The sequence below is a fragment of the Ranitomeya imitator genome, chromosome 7 (genome assembly GCF_032444005.1).
Source record: "Ranitomeya imitator isolate aRanImi1 chromosome 7, aRanImi1.pri, whole genome shotgun sequence".
NCBI lineage: Eukaryota > Metazoa > Chordata > Amphibia > Anura > Dendrobatidae > Ranitomeya > Ranitomeya imitator.
The window spans coordinates 224,639,503-224,662,234 of record NC_091288.1 but is presented as its reverse complement, the minus strand read 5'-3'; the positions used below and the strand labels follow the sequence as shown (position 1 = coordinate 224,662,234).

Sequence of the window (22,732 nt, the reverse complement as noted above, 5' to 3'; positions counted from 1 at the left end):
CAACTATGGGAGACAAACTGAGAAAAAAAAAATCCAGAAAATCACATTGTCTGTTTTTTTAACATTTTATTTGCATATTATGGTGGAAAATAAGTATTTGGTCAGAAACAAACAATCAAGATTTCTCGCTCTCACAGACCTGTAGCTTCTTCTTTAAGAGTCTCCTCTTTCCTCCACTCATTACCTGTAGTAATGGCACCTGTTTGAACTTGTTATCAGTATAAAAAGACACCTGTGCACACCCTCAAACAGTCTGACTCCAAACTCCACTATGGTGAAGACCAAAGAGCTGTCAAAGGACACCAGAAACAAAATTGTAGCCCTGCACCAGGCTGGGAAGACTGAATCTGCAATAGCCAACCAGCTTGGAGTGAAGAAATCAACAGTGGGAGCAATAATTAGAAAATGGAAGACATACAAGACCACTGATAATCTCCCTCGATCTGGGGCTCCACGCAAAATCCCACCCCGTGGGGTCAGAATGATCACAAGAACGGTGAGCAAAAATCCCAGAACCACGCGGGGGGACCTAGTGAATGAACTGCAGAGAGCTGGGACCAATGTAACAAGGCCTACCATAAGTAACACACTACGCCACCATTGACTCAGATCCTGCAGTGCCAGACGTGTCCCACTGCTTAAGCCAGTACATGTCTGGGCCCGTCTGAAGTTTGCTAGAGAGCATTTGGATGATCCAGAGGAGTTTTGGGAGAATGTCCTATGGTCTGATGAAACCAAACTGGAACTGTTTGGTAGAAACACAACTTGTCGTGTTTGGAGGAAAAAGAATACTGAGTTGCATCCATCAAACACCATACCTACTGTAAAGCATGGTGGTGGAAACATCATGCTTTGGGGCTGTTTCTCTGCAAAGGGGCCAGGACGACTGATTTGGATACATGAAAGAATGAATGGGGCCATGTATCGTGAGATTTTGAGTGCAAACCTCCTTCCATCAGCAAGGGCATTGAAGATGAAACATGGCTGGGTCTTTCAACATGACAATGATCCAAAGCACACCGCCAGGGCAACGAAGGAGTGGCTTCGTAAGAAGCATTTCAAGGTCCTGGAGTGGCCTAGCCAGTCTCCAGATCTCAACCCTATAGAAAACCTTTGGAGGGAGTTGAAAGTCCGTGTTGCCAAGCGAAAAGCCAAAAACATCACTGCTCTAGAGGAGATCTGCATGGAGGAATGGGCCAACATACCAACAACAGTGTGTGGCAACCTTGTGAAGACTTACAGAAAACGTTTGACCTCTGTCATTGCCAACAAAGGATATATTACAAAGTATTGAGATGAAATTTTGTTTCTGACCAAATACTTATTTTCCACCATAATATGCAAATAAAATGTTAAAAAAACAGACAATGTGATTTTCTGGATTTTTTTTTCTTAGTTTGTCTCCCATAGTTGAGGTCTACCTATGATGTAAATTACAGACGCCTCTCATCTTTTTAAGTGGTGGAACTTGCACTATTGCTGACTGACTAAATACTTTTTTGCCCCACTGTATATATATATATATATATATATATATATGTCATTAGACACATATGTATATATATTAATATTTTTTCCAGCGCTATACAGCTTGAAAGCCGGTAATTCAATTACCGGCTTTTTCTTCTTCCTAAAACCCGACATGATTTGAGACATGGTTTACATACAGTAAACCATGTCTTCTCTCCATTTTTTTTGCAGATTCCACACTACTAATGTCAGTAGTGTGTATCTGCAAAATTTGGCCGTTCTAGCTCTTAAAATAAAGGGTTAAATGGCGGAAAAAATTGGCGTGGGCTCCCGCGCAATTTTCTCCGCCAGAGTAGTAAAGCCAGTGACTGAGGGCAGATATTAATAGCCTGGAGAGGGTCCACGGTTATTGGCCCCCCCCTGGCTAAAAATATCTGCCCCCAGCCACCCCAGAAAAGGCACATCTGTAAGATGCGCCTATTCTGGCACTTGGCCACTCTCTTCCCATTCCCGTGTAGCGGTGGGATATGGGGTAATGAAGGGTTAATGCCACCTTGCTATTGTAAGGTGACATTAAGCCTAATTAATAATGGAGAGGCGTCAATTATGACACCTATCCATTATTAATCCAATTGTAGTAAAGGGTTAAATAAAACACAAACACATTATTAAATATTATTTTAATGAAATAAAAACAATGGTTGTTGGAGTATTTTATTCTACGCCCAATCCAGTCACTGAAGACCCTCGTTCTGTGAAAGAAAAAACATAATAAACCAACAATATACTTACCCTCCGCAGATCTGTAACGTCCAACGATGTAAATCCTTCTAAAGGGGTTAAAACATTTTGCAGCAAGGAGCTTTGCTAATGCAATGCTACTCCTCGCTGCAAAACCCCGGGGAATGAGTCTAAATATAGATCAATGAGCTATATTTAGCTTCATTTGCGGTGAGGCGCCCTCTGCTGGATGTTCATAGATCGTGGGAACTTACCTAGAAAGCCTAGGAGCCTAGGACATTAGTAGTGTGGAATCTGCAAAAAAAAATGGAGAGAAGACATGGTTTACTGTATGTAAACCATGTCTCAAATCATGTCGGGTTTTAGGAAGGAGAAAGAAAAAGCCGGTAATTGAATTACCGGCTTTCAAGCTGTATAGTGCTGGAAAAAATATTAATATATATACATATGTGTCTCACTGACATATATATATATATATATATATATACCTATTCTATGTGTACATATTTATTCTACCTATTCTACTGTAAGCTGTCAGTGTGATTTTACTGTACACCGCACTGAATTACCGGCTTTTCTCTCTAACAGCGCTGCGTATTTCTCGCAAGTCACACTGCTTGTCCGTGTGTAATCCGTATTTTTCACGCTTCCATAGACTTTCATTGGCGTATTTCTTGCGCAGTACGGTGACAAACGCAGCATGCTGCGATTTTGTACGGCCGTAGAAAGCCGTATAATACTGATCAGTAAAATACGGCAGATAGGAGCAGGGGCATAGAGAATAATTGTGCAGTATTTTTTGCGAGTTTTACGGACGTAGTTTCTGCGCTCTTACGTCCGTAAAACTCGCAAGTGTGAAGCCGGCCTAAGACAGTTTGTGGAGACTGGAAGGGAACAGAAGGCTAGAAACCATACTCAAATAATAAGTGAATGTTCCATGTGTCTTTATCCCCTTCACCACCTTGGGTTTTCCTGTTTTTGAGTGTCTGGTTTTTTTTTGCTCCCCTTCTTCCGAGAGCCATAACTTTTTTTTATTTTTCAGTAAATATGGGCATGTGAAGACTTGGTATCTACCTTGGTATCATCATTCCATATACTTTGCTATCATCGTTCCATCTCCTTGGTATCATTCCATTTACCTTGCTATTGTCGTTCCATCTACCTTCGTATAGTTGTTCCTTCTACCTTGGTATCATTCCATTTACCTTGGTATCGTCGTTCCATCTACCTTGCTATCGTCATTCCATTTACCTTGCTTTCGTAGTTTCATTTACCTTGCTATCGTCTTTCCATCTACCTGGGTATCGTCGTTCCATCTACCATGGCATCGTCGTTCCATCTACCTTAGTATTGTCGTTCCACCTACAGTACCTTGGTATCGTCGTTCCATCCACCTTGCTATCGTCGTTCCATCTACCTTCATATGGTTGTTCCATCTACCTTGGTATCGTCGTTCCATCTACCTTGCTATCGTCGTTCCATCTACCTTTATATGGTTGTTCCATCTACCTTGGTATCGTCGTTCCATCCACCTTGCTATCGTCGTTCCATCCACCTTGGTATCGTCGTTCCTTCTACCTTCATATGGTTGTTCCATCTACCTTGGTATCGTCGTTCCATCTACCTTGCTATCGTCGTTCCATCTACCTTGCTATCGTCGTTCCATCTACCTTCATATGGTTGTTCCATCCACCTTGGTATTGTCGTTCCATCTACCTTGGTATTGTCGTTCCATCCACCTTGGTATTGTCGTTCCATCCACCTTGGTATTGTCGTTCCATCCACCTTGCTATCGTTGTTCCATCTACCTTGCTATCGTAGTTTCATTTACCTTGCTATCGTCGTTCCATCTACCTTCATATGGTTGTTCCATCTACCTTGGTATTGTCGTTCCATCTACCTTGCTATCGTCGTTCCATCTACCTTGCTATCGTCGTTCCATCTACCTTGCTATCGTAGTTTCATTTACCTTGCTATCGTCGTTCCATCTACCTTCATATGGTTGTTCCATCCACCTTGCTATCGTCGTTCCATCCACCTTGCTATCGTCGTTCCATCCACCTTGCTATCGTCGTTCCATCCACCTTGCTATCGTCGTTCCATCCACCTTGCTATCGTCGTTCCATCCACCTTGCTATCGTCGTTCCATCCACCTTGCTATCGTCGTTCCATCCACCTTGCTATCGTCGTTCCATCCACCTTGCTATCGTCGTTCCATCCACCTTGCTATCGTCGTTCCATCCACCTTGCTATCGTCGTTCCATCCACCTTGCTATCGTCGTTCCATCTACCATGGTATCGTTGCTCCATCTACAGTACCTTGATGTTGTCGTTTCCATCTATCTTGCTGTCGTTGTTCCATCTACTTGATATCCTGATGAAATCTTTCTCCTTGCTCTTCGCTAACCGCACAAAGCTTTTCAGGAAAGTTCAAAGGGGAATGTGAAAAATGTAACTTCGTATTCATCAGACAACCCAAGGCTTTTGAAGCGTTTCGGTATGTTCTCCACAATGGACTTACATTTTGGATCCTTGTTACCTAGAAATTTCTTCACTGCTTCTTTAAAAGAATCCCCTGCTCTGTTCTCCACAGTTTTCATTTTAGTTTCGAACATTTCACCCTTCATGAGTTTCCAAAGAACAGGATGCAAAAAAAGCCTTCCTTCAGTTTTGTTTTGGACAGTCCCTGAAACTTGGTATACAGGTGCTTTAAAAATCTCCTTCTTTCGGCAGATCTTTCACAGGCTGCTTCATCAGTCCAAGCTTAATGTGAACTTAATGAGAACTTAAGTGAAATCAAGAAAACTTTCCGCAACTTTGTTCTTGAGTTCAGGTTGCAAAGATGTGCTCGTTGGCCAACTCTTTTGTGATGAATCATATCCCGGCTGTCCCATTCACACAAAAAGCATGGGTACTTCATGTATCCTCCTTGCTGCCCAAGGAGCAAACAGAGCACTTTCAGATCATCACATATTGACCATCCTTGCTCCTCGTACTTGTTTCTTGAGAATAAAGTCTAATACTATTTGCTGTCATTGTGCATACTTGCTATTGTGCTGCCATTGTGCATATGTGCTGTCATTGTGCAGTAGCAGCTTTCAGACTTTCTTGGATGAAATAATAAAGTCTCCACTCGCTCACATTGTGCTCAATGTTAAATGTTTCCATCAGCCCAGGAACATTGCTGCAATACACTAGAGCATCGTCTTGAGAAAAATATGGAATTAATTATTTTTCTCTGCTTCTGTACCAGGAAAAACAAATTTCTAACCAATATAATGACACCAAAATCATCCACCAAAGGTCACGCAAAGGGAAAGGGATCAAAGTGCTGCAAGAAAAGCCTCTGGAGTCAGTGTTTGTGATAAAACCGTACGTGATGGAAATCTCCACCATCTTTACTGAGTTCAGCGATTGATCGTATAAAAATCATCACTTTTCAAACATTTTGCGTTTGCACTGGTCGGTGAACGCACAATACTTGTCCTGGTCTCCACCGAGCCTGAAAGGTGGCAATGGACGGGTGGCTGGAGCGGCCAGAGGCATGTGCTGGTTTGGTAATGGAAATATCTGCTCGGACTGCTGTGCAATCTTGTTGCTTAGATCTTGTACAATATTCTGTAGATCCTGTGGAGCTCGAGCAAAAATCTGAACATTATGTGATATCTGAGTGTATTTTATTTCCAGTGCTCGCTTACCAACATCCATGCAGAATACAAACCTGTCATCTTGGTTAGATAGACCTCCAAGTTTCCTCTTCTGTCGATTCCATGATAAAGGCTCAAGTGTCCTGACACTATACTGGTGGAGCACAACTGGGATCCAATGGACCCGGGCAAAGCAGTAAGTGGTAGTCGGAGTTATTGGCTGTAGCAATGGATATCGTTGGAACACTCTGGGTAAGACGGCTCTAGAAGCTGCAGACTGGAACTAGACAGAAGGCTAGACACCATACTCAGGCATTGAGTGAATGTGCCCCGTGGCTTTAAGTAGGCCCAAACAGGAAGCAAGATGGCTTCCGCAGGTTCAACATCGGCCATCTTACTAAAGGGCTACAGCAGAACTCTAGCAGCCTCTGGTGGTAAGGAGTGGAATTGCAGCACAGTGAATAATAGCAGCCACTAGTGGTCAATCTGCAGAAGGTCATCAGAATCCTGACACATCGTGTGTATGTCGACTTCCATGTATTCCTATCATCCATAAGCTTATTAGCCCTGACCGATGATGTAACGCTGATTATCGGGTGGTGATGCCGTCTGTTGTGGCATGTTATCAGACATCCACTTTTGAGGTAGATGTGTTGGAAACAGGAGACACAAGCAGCGTGATGATCTCAGCAACTCCGAAAAGAGCCCCAATAGTGATTGCTAGAGAACTGTTCATCTCAGAAATGGCAGGTGGCCTGATTCCGGTCCACACCGCAGAGCATCCCACCCTAAACACAGCCAGCATGGTGCCGGATCATGCAGAGCATCGCAGTGATGGAATAAAGGCGCGAGAGCAACCGTCGCAGCTGCAATGCATGAGGCCGAAGCTCACAGCGGCCAGGAGGTGAGGCCAGGACACCTTCCCGGCACCTCCGTGGGCGTCACGTATTGTGTCCAGCCCTTTGTCGCAGTCATTGGGATATGCGCCACTTTCTGTCCATGTAGTAAAGTATAAGGCTATGTTCACACGTTCAGGAATTCATGCAGAAAATTCCTGTGAAAAACCGGACATTTTCTGCAAGAAATCCGCAAGAAAACCGCATGCGTTTTTGCCGCGGTTTTGACGCGTTTTTGCCGCATTTTTTTCCGGACACTTCCCAATTCATTTTGTAGTGGGAAATCCGCAGAAAAAAACGCATCATGTGCACAAAACATGCGGAATTCATTCTAAATGATGGGATGCTTATTGTATGCGGTTTTTTTTGCGGGGAAAAACGCGAAAAAAACGTGAAAAAAACGCAACGTGTGCACACAGCCTAAATGTCGGAATATTACACTTTATTTCTGCAAACAGTAAGGAGTTTGTGACTGTTCTTGTAACTAATCTGTTTGAAACCATCTGGAATTCTAACCTACGCCTGACATGAGCAGCGGAATAGAAGATTGGCGGAAGATGTGTCACATTGTTGTGCATGCAAAAAAAGGCTAAAAGAACTGTATTTTACTCCAAATATCTGGAGTAGCAGCATTAATAAGTGAACCCATGTGATAGCAAAAGAGGGGAGAAGCCAGTGCTGCTTATGGTCAGAGCGCAGTACATAAAGTGTACGTATTGATTTCTAACTGTATATCAAAATGAGACATTTAGCAAACAATTGATCAATTCTATGAGCCACCACGTCAAGGCATTCTCATAATGGGGTAGTCCTACTCTACGTGTTTTATATTCGCTGCGCCATTACGGCCTCCTAAATGTGATACAGCTGTACTACAGGTACTGGCCAAAAGAGGGCATACAATCCTCTGTGAGGACACAAGGGAGTGAATACTTCTGCATTCAGCTGTAATGGTTGGAGATCGCAGCATACAATCCTCTGTGAGGACACAAGGGAGTGAATTCTTCTGCACTCAGCTGTAATGGCTGGAGATCGCAGCATACAATCCTCTGTGAGGACACAAGGGAGTGAATACTTCTGCACTCAGCTGTAATGGCTGGAGATCGCAGCATACAATCCTCTGTGAGGACAAGGGAGTGAATACTTCTGCACTCAGCCGTAATGGCTGGAGATCGCAGCATACAATCCTCTGTGAGGACACAAGGGAGTGAATACTTCTGCACTCAGCCATAATGGCTGGAGATCGCAGCATACAATCCTCTGTGAGGACACGAAGGAGTGAATACTTCTGCACTCAGCCGTAATGGCTGGAGATCGCAGCATACAATCCTCTGTGAGGACACAAGGGAGAGAATGCTTCTGCACTCAGCCGTAATGGCTGGAGATCGCAGCATACAATCCTCTGTGAGGACACAAGGGAGTGAATACTTCTGCACTCAGCCATAATGGCTGGAGATCGCAGCATACAATCCTCTGTGAGGACACAATGGAGTGAATACTTCTGCACTCAGCCATAATGGCTGGTGATCGCAGCATACAATCCTCTGTGAGGACACAATGGAGTGAATACTTCTGCACTCAGCCATAATGGCTGGAGATCGCAGCATACAATCCTCTGTGAGGACACAATGGAGTGAATACTTCTGCACTCAGCCGTAATGGCTGGAGATCGCAGCATAGTATCCTCTGTGAGGACACAAGGGAGTGAATACTTCTGCACTCAGCTGTAATGGCTGGAGATCGCAGCATACAATCCTCTGTGAGGACACAAGGGAGTGAATACTTCTGCACTCAGCCGTAATGGCTGGAGATCGCAGCATACAATCCTCTGTGAGGACACAAGGGAGTGAATACTTCTGCACTCAGCCGTAATGGCTGGAGATCGCAGCATACAATCCTCTGTGAGGACACAAGGGAGAGAATGCTTCTGCACTCAGCCGTAATGGCTGGAGATCGCAGCATACAATCCTCTGTGAGGACACAAGGGAGTGAATACTTCTGCACTCAGCCATAATGGCTGGAGATCGCAGCATACAATCCTCTGTGAGGACACAATGGAGTGAATACTTCTGCACTCAGCCATAATGGCTGGTGATCGCAGCATACAATCCTCTGTGAGGACACAATGGAGTGAATACTTCTGCACTCAGCTGTAATGGCTGGAGATCGCAGCATACAATCCTCTGTGAGGACACAATGGAGTGAATACTTCTGCACTCAGCCATAATGGCTGGAGATCGCAGCATACAATCCTCTGTGAGGACACAATGGAGTGAATACTTCTGCACTCAGCCATAATGGCTGGAGATCGCAGCATAGTATCCTCTGTGAGGACACAAGGGAGTGAATACTTCTGCACTCAGCTGTAATGGCTGGAGATCGCAGCATACAATCCTCTGTGAGGACACAAGGGAGTGAATACTTCTGCACTCAGCCGTAATGGCTGGAGATCGCAGCATACAATCCTCTGTGAGGACACAAGGGAGTGAATACTTCTGCACTCAACCGTAATGGCTGGAGATCGCAGCATACAATCCTCTGTGAGGACACAATGGAGTGAATACTTCTGCACTCAGCTGTAATGGCTGGAGATCGCAGCATACCATCGTCTGTGAGGACACAAGGGAGTGAATACTTTTGCACTCAGCCGTAATGGCTGGAGATCGCAGCATACCATCGTCTGTGAGGACACGAGGGAGTGAATACTTCTGCACTCAGCTGTAATGGCTGGAGATCGCAGCATACAATCCTCTGTGAGGACACAAGGGAGTGAATACTTCTGCACTCAGCCGTAATGGCTGGAGATCGCAGCATACAATCCTCTGTGAGGACACAAGGGAGTGAATACTTCTGCACTCAGCTGTAATGGCTGGAGATCGCAGCATACAATCCTCTGTGAGGACACAAGGGAGTGAATACTTCTGCACTCAGCTGTAATGGCTGGAGATCGCAGCATACAATCCTCTGTGAGGACACAATGGAGTGAATACTTCTGCACTCAGCCGTAATGGCTGGAGATCGCAGCATACCATCGTCTGTGAGGACACAAGGGAGTGAATACTTTTGCACTCAGCCGTAATGGCTGGAGATCGCAGCATACCATCGTCTGTGAGGACACGAGGGAGTGAATACTTTTGCACTCAGCCGTAATGGCTGGAGATCGCAGCATACAATCCTCTGTGAGGACACGAGGGAGTGAATACTTCTGCACTCAGCTGTAATGGCTGGAGATCGCAGCATACCATCGTCTGTGAGGACACAAGGGAGTGAATACTTCTGCACTCAGCCGTAATGGCTGGAGATCGCAGCATACCATCGTCTGTGAGGACACAAGGGAGTGAATACTTCTGCACTCAGCTGTAATGGCTGGAGATCGCAGCATAGTATCCTCTGTGAGGACACAAGGGAGTGAATACTTCTGCACTCAGCCGTAATGGCTGGTGATCGCAGCATACAATCCTCTGTGAGGACACGAGGGAGTGAATACTTCTGCACTCAGCCGTAATGGCTGGAGATCGCAGCATACAATCCTCTGTGAGGACACGAGGGAGTGAATACTTCTGCACTCAGCTGTAATGGCTGGAGATCGCAGCATACAATTCTCTGTGAGGACACAATGGAGTGAATACTTCTGCACTCAGCCGTAATGGCTGGAGATCGCAGCATACCATCGTCTGTGAGGACACAAGGGAGTGAATACTTCTGCACTCAGCTGTAATGGCTGGAGATCGCAGCATACAATCCTCTGTGAGGACACAAGGGAGTGAATACTTCTGCACTCAGCCGTAATGGCTGGAGATCGCAGCATACAATCCTCTGTGAGGACACAAGGGAGTGAATACTTCTGCACTCAGCCGTAATGGCTGGAGATCGCAGCATACAATCCTCTGTGAGGACACAAGGGAGTGAATACTTTTGCACTCAGCCGTAATGGCTGGAGATCGCAGCATACCATCCTCTGTGAGGACACAAGGGAGTGAATACTTCTGCACTCAGCCGTAATGGCTGGAGATCGCAGCATAGTATCCTCTGTGAGGACACAAGGGAGTGAATACTTCTGCACTCAGCTGTAATGGCTGGAGATCGCAGCATAGTATCCTCTGTGAGGACACAAGGGAGTGAATACTTTTGCACTCAGCCATAATGGCTGGAGATCGCAGCATACCATCGTCTGTGAGGACACAAGGGAGTGAATACTTTTGCACTCAGCCGTAATGGCTGGAGATCGCAGCATACCATCCTCTGTGAGGACACAAGGGAGTGAATACTTCTGCACTCAGCCGTAATGGCTGGAGATCGCAGCATACAATCCTCTGTGAGGACACGAAGGAGTGAATACTTCTGCACTCAGCCGTAATGGCTGGTGATCGCAGCATACAATCCTCTGTGAGGACACAAGGGAGTGAATACTTCTGCACTCAGCTGTAATGGCTGGAGATCGCAGCATACAATCCTCTGTGAGGACACGAAGGAGTGAATACTTCTGCACTCAGCCGTAATGGCTGGTGATCGCAGCATACAATCCTCTGTGAGGACACAAGGGAGTGAATACTTCTGCACTCAGCCGTAATGGCTGGTGATCGCAGCATACAATCCTCTGTGAGGACACGAAGGAGTGAATACTTCTGCACTCAGCCGTAATGGCTGGAGATCGCAGCATACAATCCTCTGTGAGGACACAAGGGAGTGAATACTTCTGCACTCAGCCGTAATGGCTGGTGATCGCAGCATACAATCCTCTGTGAGGACACGAGGGAGTGAATACTTCTGCACTCAGCTGTAATGGCTGGAGATCGCAGCATACCATCGTCTGTGAGGACACAAGGGAGTGAATACTTCTGCACTCAGCTGTAATGGCTGGAGATCGCAGCATAGTATCCTCTGTGAGGACACAAGGGAGTGAATACTTCTGCACTCAGCCGTAATGGCTGGAGATCGCAGCATACAATCCTCTGTGAGGACACAAGGGAGTGAATACTTTTGCACTCAGCCGTAATGGCTGGAGATCGCAGCATACAATCCTCTGTGAGGACACGAGGGAGTGAATACTTCTGCACTCAGCTGTAATGGCTGGAGATCGCAGCATACCATCGTCTGTGAGGACACGAGGGAGTGAATACTTCTGCACTCAGCTGTAATGGCTGGAGATCGCAGCATACCATCCTCTGTGAGGACACAAGGGAGTGAATACTTCTGCACTCAGCCGTAATGGCTGGTGATCGCAGCATACAATCCTCTGTGAGGACACGAGGGAGTGAATACTTCTGCACTCAGCTGTAATGGCTGGAGATCGCAGCATACCATCCTCTGTGAGGACACAAGGGAGTGAATACTTCTGCACTCAGCCGTAATGGCTGGAGATCGCAGCATAGTATCCTCTGTGAGGACACAAGGGAGTGAATACTTCTGCACTCAGCCGTAATGGCTGGTGATCGCAGCATACCATCCTCTGTGAGGACACAAGGGAGTGAATACTTCTGCACTCAGCCGTAATGGCTGGAGATCGCAGCATAGTATCCTCTGTGAGGACACAAGGGAGTGAATACTTCTGCACTCAGCCGTAATGGCTGGTGATCGCAGCATACAATCTCACAACAGTAGGTGTCAGTTTTTGCTGCGTTTTTGGTGCTGAAACCTCCGGAGGATAAGTCGTTTTTTTTGGGCACTTATCACATACACAGCAGAAACGCAGCAAATCCGGCTTTTTGTAAGCAGCTTCTTTCCTGCCAAGAGAAACAAACGCATCTTGTGAACATCGCCTTAGACTGCCGAGGTGTGATGAGCGGGGACTACAGGGCTCAGCATTGTGATCTTCTGGATTAGATTGTGAGCTCTTGGGACTACAGGCGTCCGGCCTTGTCACCCCTATGGCTGAATGTGGGGGGTGTCCTCACAGAGCCACGTGCTAATCCTCCGTGGTCAGGGCTCAGAGCGGATCCGCTAATCCTTAGCCCGTGCTAATTCCCAGGTCGCGGCTGACGCCGAGGATGAGCTGACATCTTCGTGCTGTCTGCAGGTGGAGCAGACCTGTGTGCAGAATGAGGGAGGCTCCCGGCTGTCGTCTCTGGTCTCCTCCCTGTGGAGCCACACCTGACATCTGAGGAGAGAGTCAGGAAGAGTGCGAGAGACAGCTGCTCACACGGAGAGGGTCCCGGGACCCCCTGACTGCTCAGGTGAGAGGCCTCGCTGCCCTGCATGTACTGGCGACATAGGGAATGCGACTTATCCCAGCAGGACTGCGCCACAGCCTATGTCAGCGATCCCGTACAATCCTCTCCTCTCCGCACAGACAGGAGGATCAATCCTCATACTGCACGGGACGGAAACTTCTGTGTGACACCTGGAAAATGGCGCCAGTACGTGTGATACCTGGTATGTGATACGTCACACCTTGATATTAGACGGGGGGCAAGGTGTGAATTACATGTGTGATATTACATGGGGGAGTGTGTGAATTACAAGCGTGATATTACACGGGGGTGTGTGTCTGTATTACAAGTGTGATATTACATGGGGGAGTGTGTGAATTACATGTGTGATATTACACGGGGGGAGTGTCTCTATTAGGCTGGGGTCACACTCGCATCAATACCCGGCACTGCCGTGGCACTCGGGACCAGAGCGTTCAGCTGCATGTATTTCTATCCAGCTGCACACTCTGGTCCCAAGTGCCAGGTATTGATGCGCTAGTTTCTCACATTGCACTTGCAATTGTGACCCTTGTGATATTACACGGGGGGAGTGTCTGTATTACATGTGTAATATTACATGAGGGAATGTCTGTATTACAAGTGTGACATTACACGGGGAGTGTCTGTATTACACGGGGGAAGTGTATATTACACATATATTAAACGTTTTGATATTACACGGGGGAATGTATGTATTGCACAGCGGAGTGTCTGTATTACACGTGTAATATTACATGGGGGAGTGTCTGTATTACACGTGTAATATTACATGGGGGAATGTCTGTATTACAAGTGTGATATTACACGGGGAGTGTCTGTATTACACTTGTGATATTACACGGGGGATGTGTATATTACACATATATTAAACGTCTGATATTACACGGGGGAGTGTGTGAATTATATGTGTGACATTACACGGGGGGAATGTATGACACGGGGAGAGTGTCTGTATTACACGTGTAATATTACATGGGGGGAATGTTTTATTACATGTGTGATATTACACGGGGGAGTGTCTATTACACAGGGAAGTGTTTGTATTACACGTGTGATATTGCAAGTGTGATATTACACAGGGGAGTGTCTGTATTACACTTTTGATATTATACGGGGAGTGTCTGTATTACAGGTGTGATATTACACTGGAGAGTGTCTGTATTACATGTGTGATATTACACTGGAGAGTGTCTGTATTATGCGAGGGAGTGGCTATATTGCACGTGTGATATTACAAGTGTGATATTACATGGGGGAGTGTCTGTATTACACTTTTGATATTATATGGGGGATTGTCTGTATTACAGGTGTGATATTACATGGGGGAGTGTCTGCATTAGGGCTCCTTTTCACTTCCGAGACATACGTCCATGTCTCTCAGGTTAAAATTCTCCTCTGGCGCCGGCACTTGGGAGCGGAGTGTGCAGCTCCATGTGTTGCTATGCGGCCGCACGCTCCGCTCTGGAGTGCCGGCGCCAGAGGAGGGTTTTAACCTGCGAGACACAGGGAAGTGTTTGTATTACACGTGTAATATTACAAGTGTGATATTACACAGGGGAGTGTCTGTATTACACTTTTGATATTATACGGAGGAGTGTCTGTATTACAGGTGTGATATTACATGGGAGTTTTTGTATTACAAGTGTGATATTACACGGGGCAGTGTCTGCATTACACATGTGATATTACACGGGGGAGTGTCTGTATTACAGGTGTGATATTACATGGGGGAGTGTCTGTATTACACGTGTGATATTACACTGGGCAATGTCTGTATTACACGTGTGATATTACAAGTCTGATATTACATGTGGCAGTGTCTGTATTACACATATGATATTACACGGGGGGGTGTCTGTATTACAGGTGTGATAGTACATGGGGAGAGTCTATTAATCGTGTGATGTTACACGGGGGAGTATCTGTATTACACTGTTATTACTCTGGGGAGTGTCTGTATTACATATGTGATATTACATGGGGCAGTGTCTGTATTACACGTGATATTACACAAGAGATTGTCTATTACACGTGTGACATTACAAGTGTGATAATACACGGAGGAGTGTCTGTATTACATGTGTGATATTACATGGGGGAGTGTCTGCATTACACGTGTGATATTACACAGGGGGAGTGTCTGTATTACAAGTGTGATATTAGATGTTTGTATAACATGTGGGATTATCTGTATTACACGTGTGATATTACATGGAAGGGTGTCTGTATTACACATTTAATAATAATAATTTTTATTTATATAGCGCCAACATATTCCCCAGCGCTTTACAAATTATAGAGGGGACTTGTACAGACAATAGACATTACAGCATAACAGAAATACAGTTCAAAACAGATACCAGGAGGAGTGAGGGCCCTGCTGCTCGCAAGCTACAAACTATGAGGAAAAGGGGAGACACGAGAGGTGGATGGTAACAATTGCTTTAGTTATTTGGACCGGCCATAGTGTAAGGCTCAGGTGTTCATGTAAAGCTGCATGAACCAGTTAACTGCCTAAGTATGTAGCAGTACAGACACAGAGGGCTATTAACTGCATAAAGTGTATGAGAACATGATGCGAGGAACCTGGTTATGGTTTAACTTATATGAATGGGCCACACAGGGATAGTTAGGTTAATGCGTTGAGGCGGTAGGCCAGTGTGAACAAACGTTTGACGTTACATCGTTACATGGGAGGAGTGTCTGTATTACACGTGATATTACTCGAGGGAGTGTCTGTATTAAACGTGATATTACTTGGGTGGGAGTATCTGTATTACACCTGTGATATTACACGGGGGAAAGTGCCTGTATTACAAATGTGATATTACACAGGAAGTATTACATATGTGTGTTACATGGGGTAGTGACTGTATTGCACGTGTGATATTACATGTGGGAAGTGTCTGTATTACACGTGTGAAATTACATGGGTGAGTGTCTTAATTACACATGTGATATTACATGTGGGGAGTGTCCGAATTACACGTGTGATATTACATGTGGGGAGTGTCCGAATTACACGTGATATTAAACGGGGGAGTGTCTGTATTAACACGTGATATTACACGGGAGGTCAGTAATACACAGATGATATTATACGGAGGTCTGTATTACATAGGTGACATTACATGAGGGAGCTCTGTATTTCAAGGGTGATATTACACGGGGGTCTGTATTACACGTGTGTTATTACACAGGGGAGTGTCTGTATTGCATGTGTGATATTACATTATTACACAGGGTTGAGTGTATTAAACTTGTGATATTACATGAGAAAGTGTCTGTATTACACTTGTGATATTACACAGTGAGTGTCTGTATTACACATGTGATATTACCTGGGGGAGTGTCTGTATTTAACACGTGATATTACATGGGGGTCTGTATTGCACTTGTAATATTACATGGGGTCTGTATTACACAGGTTATATTACACCTGGGGTCTGTACTACACAGGTGATATTACATAGGGGGTCTGTATTACACAGATATTACAGGGGGAGTCTGGTAGGCACGGTACCGCATAGGGAATGTGCCTCTGACTGCGGAGCCCCTTATAGACGAAGCCAATAAGAACACCGTGCAGTGCCAATTCCCCCTCACACTACTCCCACAGGTGATGCACTAATTGGGACGCCCAGCTGACCAACGGGAGGAGAGAGGAAGGGGTGGCCGGCCACACCCACAAGGGTTAAATCCAGGTGCCGGGGTCAGTTCCTTCCTCTTTCCCCCCGGCTGATCCTCTGGAAGCAATTGTCCCACCCTCCCTCCCTTACATATTTTCTAATGTTTTTGTGACGTTTTATTAAAATATTTTTTATATACTTGAACCTTAATGCTGACGATAATTATACTGTTAATTTTAAGTCACAGCGGAAGTGGAGGGAGGGGCGAAGCTTCGTAGCCGCTCATTGGCTGGCCGCCTGTCGGTCGCAGACTGGGCCCACGGCGATGAGCCCGTTGCGAAATGTAATTTGCCCCTCCCTGCTTATCAAATTAATAAACTGTGACCGACTAGTTCAACCCATCTAAGCCTGTTCGTGTTATCTTTTCGGGATTGGTGGTAGGGGGGAAGGCACTATTTACGACACACGGGTCTCCGTAGTCTGTATTTCACGGGTGATATTAAATGGCGTGTCTGTATTACATCGGTGATATTACACATGGGAGTGTACGACGTGTGATATTACTCTCTGGGTCTGTATTACTCGTGTGATATTGCACTTGGGGCCTGTAATTGTCATGTGATGTAACACAGAGGAGTGTTTGTATTAAACTTGTGATATTACATGGAGGAAGTTTTTTTCTTTATTTTATTTTTATATAGCGCTAACATATTCCGCAGCGCTTTACAGTTTGCACACATTATCATTGCTGTCTCCGATGGGGCTCACAGTCTAAATTTCCTATCAGTATATCTTTGGAATGTGGGAGGAAACCGGAGAACCCGGAGGAAACCCACGCAAACATGGGGAGAACAAACAAACTCCTTGCTGATGTTGTCCTTGATGGGATATGAATCCAGGACCCCAGTGCTGCAGAGCTATCTACTGAGCCAATGTGCTGCCCTGGTCTCTGCATTACATGTGTGATATTACACGAGGGGAGACTGTCCGTAGTACATATGTGATATTACACAGGGCGTCTGTTTTACATGTGTGATATTACATGGGGTGTCTGTATTAAACGTGTGACATTACATGGGGGTCTATTTTACACAGGTGATATTACATGGGGGGTCTGTATTACACAGGTGATATTACATGGGGCTCTGTTTTACACAGGTGATATTACACAGGGAGTCTATATTACACAGGTGATACTACATGGGGGGCTGTATTACACTTGTGATATTACACAGGGGTCTGTATTACACAGGTGATATTACACAGGGGTTTGTATTACACAGGGGTTTGTATTACACAGGTGATATTACACGAGGGTCTGTATTACACGTGATATTACATGGGGTGTCTGTATTTCATATCTGATATTACACAGGGGTCTGTATTACACAGGTGATATTACACAGGGGTTTGTATTACACAGGTGATATTACACGAGGGTCTGTATTACACAGGTGATATTACATGGGGTGTCTGTATTACATGTGTGATATTACATGGGGGTCTGTATTTCATATCTGATATTACACTGGGGGTCTGTATTACACAGGTGATATTACACAGGGGTCTATTATATGTGAGATATTACACTGGTGATCTGTATTACACAGCTGATATTACACTGGGGATCTGTATTAAACAGGTGATATTACATAGGGGTCTTTATTACACTTGTGATATTACATGGGGGGCTGTATTACACAGGTGATATTACATGGGGCTCTGTTTTACACAGGTGATATTACACAGGGAGTCTATGTTTTTCACAGGTGATATTACATGTGGGTCTGTATTACACTTGCGATATTACACGGGGGTCGCTATTACATACAGTAGGTGATATTACACGGGGGTCTGTATTACACAGGTGATACTACACAGGGTCTTTATTACACTTGTGATATTACACATAGGGTCTGTTACATGTGTGATAGTACACTGGGACCTGTATTACACAGGTCATAGTGCATGGGGAGGTCTGTATTAGACCTGTGATATTACACTGGGGTCTGTAATACATTTGTGATATTACACAGGTAAGATTACATGGTGATGTGTATTATACAGGTACACTGGGGGTCTGTATTACACTTGTTATATTACAAGGGGTGTCTGTATCATACGTGTGATATTACACTGGGGGTCTGTATTACACAGAAGATATTACACAAGGGTTTTGTATTAAACACATGATATTACACTGGGGTCTGCATTACACATGTGATGGTACACTGGGGGTCTCTATTACACAGGTGATATTACAGGGGGGTCTGTATTACACAGGAGATATTACACGGGGGTCTGTATTGCACAGGTGACACTACACGGAGGGTCTGCATTACACAGGTGCTATTACATGGGGGTCTGTATTGCACAGGTGCCACTACACAGGGGGTCTGCATTACACAGGTGATATTACAAGGGGTCTGTTACATGTGTGATATTACATGTAAACCTGTATTACACAGGTGATAGCACATGGGCGGGTCTGTATTACACTTGTGATATTACACATTGGTCTGCATTACACAGATGATATTACACAGAGTGGTCTCTATTACACAGGTGATATTACATGAGGGGTCTGTATTACACAGGTGATATTACGTAGGGTCTGTATTACACAGGGGGCCTGTATTACACAGGTGATATTACACGGGGGTCTGTATTATACGGGGGATGTGTATAATACAGGTGATTTTACAAGGGGGGTCTGCATCACATGCGTGATTACACGGGGCACCTGGATTACACTTGTGATATTACACTGGAGTCTGTATTAAATTTGTGATATTACACATGGGGTCTGTATTACACGTGTGATATTACACGGGTGCATCTGTGTTACACGTGTTATCTCCTTTTCTTTGTTACATTGCTCAAGTGTCTGATGATATTGGTTCTCGTGGTCATGTTACCGTTGGCAGCAGTGATATTTGGGTCTTGTTCTCACCAGTTGCGGGTTGTCCTCGGTGTGCAGCGGTGTGTGTCTAGCAGTGACGTGATTTTGGCCTGGATCCATTGTTTGTGTTGCATTGTGTAAGCCGCTCAGTATCGTCACACCCGCTGCGCTGGTCGGACTTGTCCTGGACAACGCACACCCTGATAAATGTGCTGCAGAAGCCGTCCAATCCCAATCCTCATATGACAGGGACAGGTGCTGCTGAGATGACAGTGCCGGCAGGTGACGGGGAGGGGCTGTCAATCTGGAGCACGACACCCGCAGGGCGACATTCCTGACATACAACGAGCTGCTATTCATGTCGCTGCGCTCGGAGGAAAGTCCGGGAACATTTTGTGTTTCTGTCTAAAAATGTGACAAACAGAAAAAATATGAATGAAATAGCAGCGGCCGCGAGAACAGACGGGTACAATTGTTTAGGTACGCGGACTGTGGTGGCTATCCTGTGTGACCCATCCGTCCACTCTAACTTGTTGCAGACCAACCTGTGCTGAGTTCCAGGACCCCTGAGAAGTGTTCTGTCCTTCCGTCCAGGCCACCCCCTGCTGGATCTTGGGTTTGAGTCCTTCGTCCTGGGCTCTCCATACTGGGTCTTTGGCTCACAATACTGAGTCTAGAGCCAGTCGTGCTGGGTCCCGGGCTATGCCATGCTGGGTCCCGGGCTATGCCATGCTGGGTCTCGGGCTATGCCATGCTGGGTCTCGGGCTATGCCATGCTGGGTCTCGGGCTATGCCATGCTGGGTCCTGGGCTATGCCATGCTGGGTCCTGGGCTATGCCATGCTGGTTCTCGGGCTATGCCATGCTGGGTCTCGGGCTATGCCATGCTGGGTCATGGGTTTTGCCACCCTCCGTCTCAGGTTTTGCCGCCCTGGGTCCCTTGTTTTGCCCCCCTGGGTCCCAGACTTTGCCGCACTGGGTCCCAGATTTTGCCACCCCGGGTCCCTTGTTTTGCCACCCTGGGTCCCAGACTTTGCCGCACTGGGTCCCAGACTTTGCCGCCTTGGGTCTCAGGTTTTGCCGCCCTGGGTCTCAGGTTTTGCCACCCTGGGTCCCTTGTTTTGCCACCCTGGGTCCCTTGTTTTGCCCCCCTGGGTCCCGGACTTTGCCGCACTGGGTCCCGGGTTTTGCTCCGTTGGGTTCTGGGTTTCGCTGCGATGTATCCAATCTGCTGGGTTCCTGATGTGTGGAGGTGTTATTTGGCATAAGGGTTCACAAACTTCTTGGGGTCGTTTGTCTGTGTGGCCGTCATGTCTGCTGTCTATTTCTATGTGTTGCTAACTATGCACCCCTGTGATCTCGCTCACACCGTGCCATTCGTGTTGTTTTTCGGAATTTCTCAGTAAAATGCCCGGGATTGACAATCTGATTTCCATGTGACACAAAGTCGCACGCCACCTGCGCGGCCTCGCCAATATGGGCAGTATTTCCAGTCGGGTTTGTCTGAGTCACTTTCTGTCCTGGGAATCTGCACTTTCATCATTGGTGAATTTCCAAGTGTTGAGAGTTTAATTAGCCACTTCATCAGGTGCCGATCGCAAATTCTGTCCTCTGATTACCATAAGACGCCCTTCCTCCTTTCAGCCATTATGCTGTCATACGCTGCAAACAAGGGAGGTGGACGAACACAGGGTAAGTGGCCCTCACCTCCTGCCTCTGTGGGAGCAGCAGCGGCGCTGCAACATATCCCAACATGTCCTACCAGAGCCGTGAGAGCCAGAGAGAAAAAGAGACCGGCTGAGACTGGCTACACCAGGCAGAAAGCTGGAGAAAGACATTTTGACCACTCCACAGCTCCTAACTGGGTTGCTGGACGTTTGCCATTCTGTGTAGCTACTCATTGGTTGTGCGCCAAATACATTGGTCACTCCCTGCTGGGTTCACAGCTCCTCAGTGAGGGTTCCAGATACATTGGCCACTCCATGCAGGGTCCACAGCTCCTCAGTGAGGGTTCCAGATACATTGGTCACTCCCTTCAGGGTCCACAACTCCTCAGTGAGGGTTCGAGATACATTGGTCACTCCCTGTTGGGTTCACAGCTCCTCAGTGAGGGTTCGAGATACATTGGTCACTCCCTACAGGGTCCACAGCTCCTCAGTAAGGGTTCCAGATACATTGGCCACTCCCTGTTGGGTTCACAGCTCCTCAGTGAGGGTTCCAGATACATTGGCCTCTCTCTGCAGGGTCCACAGCTCCTTAGTGAGGGTTCCAGATACATTGGCCACTCCCTTCAGGGTCCACACCTCCTCAGTGAGGGTTCCAGATACATTGGCCACTCCCTGCAGGGTCCACAGCTCCTTAGTGAGGGTTCCAGATACATTGGCCACTCCCTGCAGGGTCCACAGCTCCTCAGTGAGGGTTCCAGATACATTGGCCTCTCTCTGCAGGGTCCACAGCTCCTCAGTGAGGGTTCCAGATACATTGGCCACTCCCTGCAGGGTTCACAGCTCCTCAGTGAGGATTCCAGATACATTGGCTACTCCATGCAGGGTCCACAGCTCCTCCACAGCTAACTTCTTGGATGCTCTCTGTGGAGTTTATGGCTCCTCAGTGGGGGGTTGGAAACTTCATCTGTTCTCTGCTGGGTCTATGGTTCATTGTGGGGTAGAGGGTCCACTGCTCCTCAATGGGTGGTCTGGAAATGACTGCTCTATACAGTGTGTATGTCTCCATGGTTGTGGTAAGAGGTGGTTGGTGGAGTCATTGAGCTCCTCAATGGGAGATTTGCAAATCTTGAGTGCTTTCTGCAGTCTATAGCGGATTCTTATTGAGGTGTCCAGACACTTACTCTGCTCTCTGGTGGGTCTACAGCTCCTCATTGGGGATCCTGACACTTTGGCCACTCTCTACAGGGTTTATGCGCTCTCCGTTGGAGGTTCTGACAGTTGGGCCACTTTTTGCAGGGTTTTTCACTCCTTGTTTCTGAGGCCAGACTCTTTGAACACTCACTGCAGCGTCTAACGCTCTTTGGGGAGTCTGGAAACTTTGGCAGCTCTCTTCAGGATTTTCAGCTTATTGTTGGGGCTCCTGATATTTTGGGCACTATTTGCAGGGTCTATAGCTCCATACTGGGGGGCTCCATGGCTTCTCATTGAGAGGTCTTTACACTTTGCTCTCTGCAAGGTCTGTAACTCCTCATTGACCCCTCATTGACACTTTGGTGCTCTCTGCAGGATCTACAGCTCCTCGTTGGGGGG

The 22,732-nt window shown here is 46.4% G+C and overlaps 1 protein-coding gene across 3 annotated transcripts in view; it reads left to right on the top strand.

Annotated features, from left to right (window-relative positions):
- The first annotated feature begins 12,737 nt into the window (after window positions 1-12,737).
- The window catches only part of BICDL2 (BICD family like cargo adaptor 2), a 41,286-nt gene continuing 31,291 nt past the window's right edge, over window positions 12,738-22,732 (top strand). Inside the window, exon 1 of one of the 3 annotated variants that reach the window (XM_069735188.1) lies at window positions 12,738-12,927. The gene's annotated coding sequence lies outside the window, so the exon portion shown is untranslated. Of the gene's footprint in view, window positions 13,127-21,146; window positions 21,168-22,732 lie in introns of those variants that run through there. The other 2 variants (XM_069735187.1, XM_069735189.1) reach the window with 2 other exon arrangements.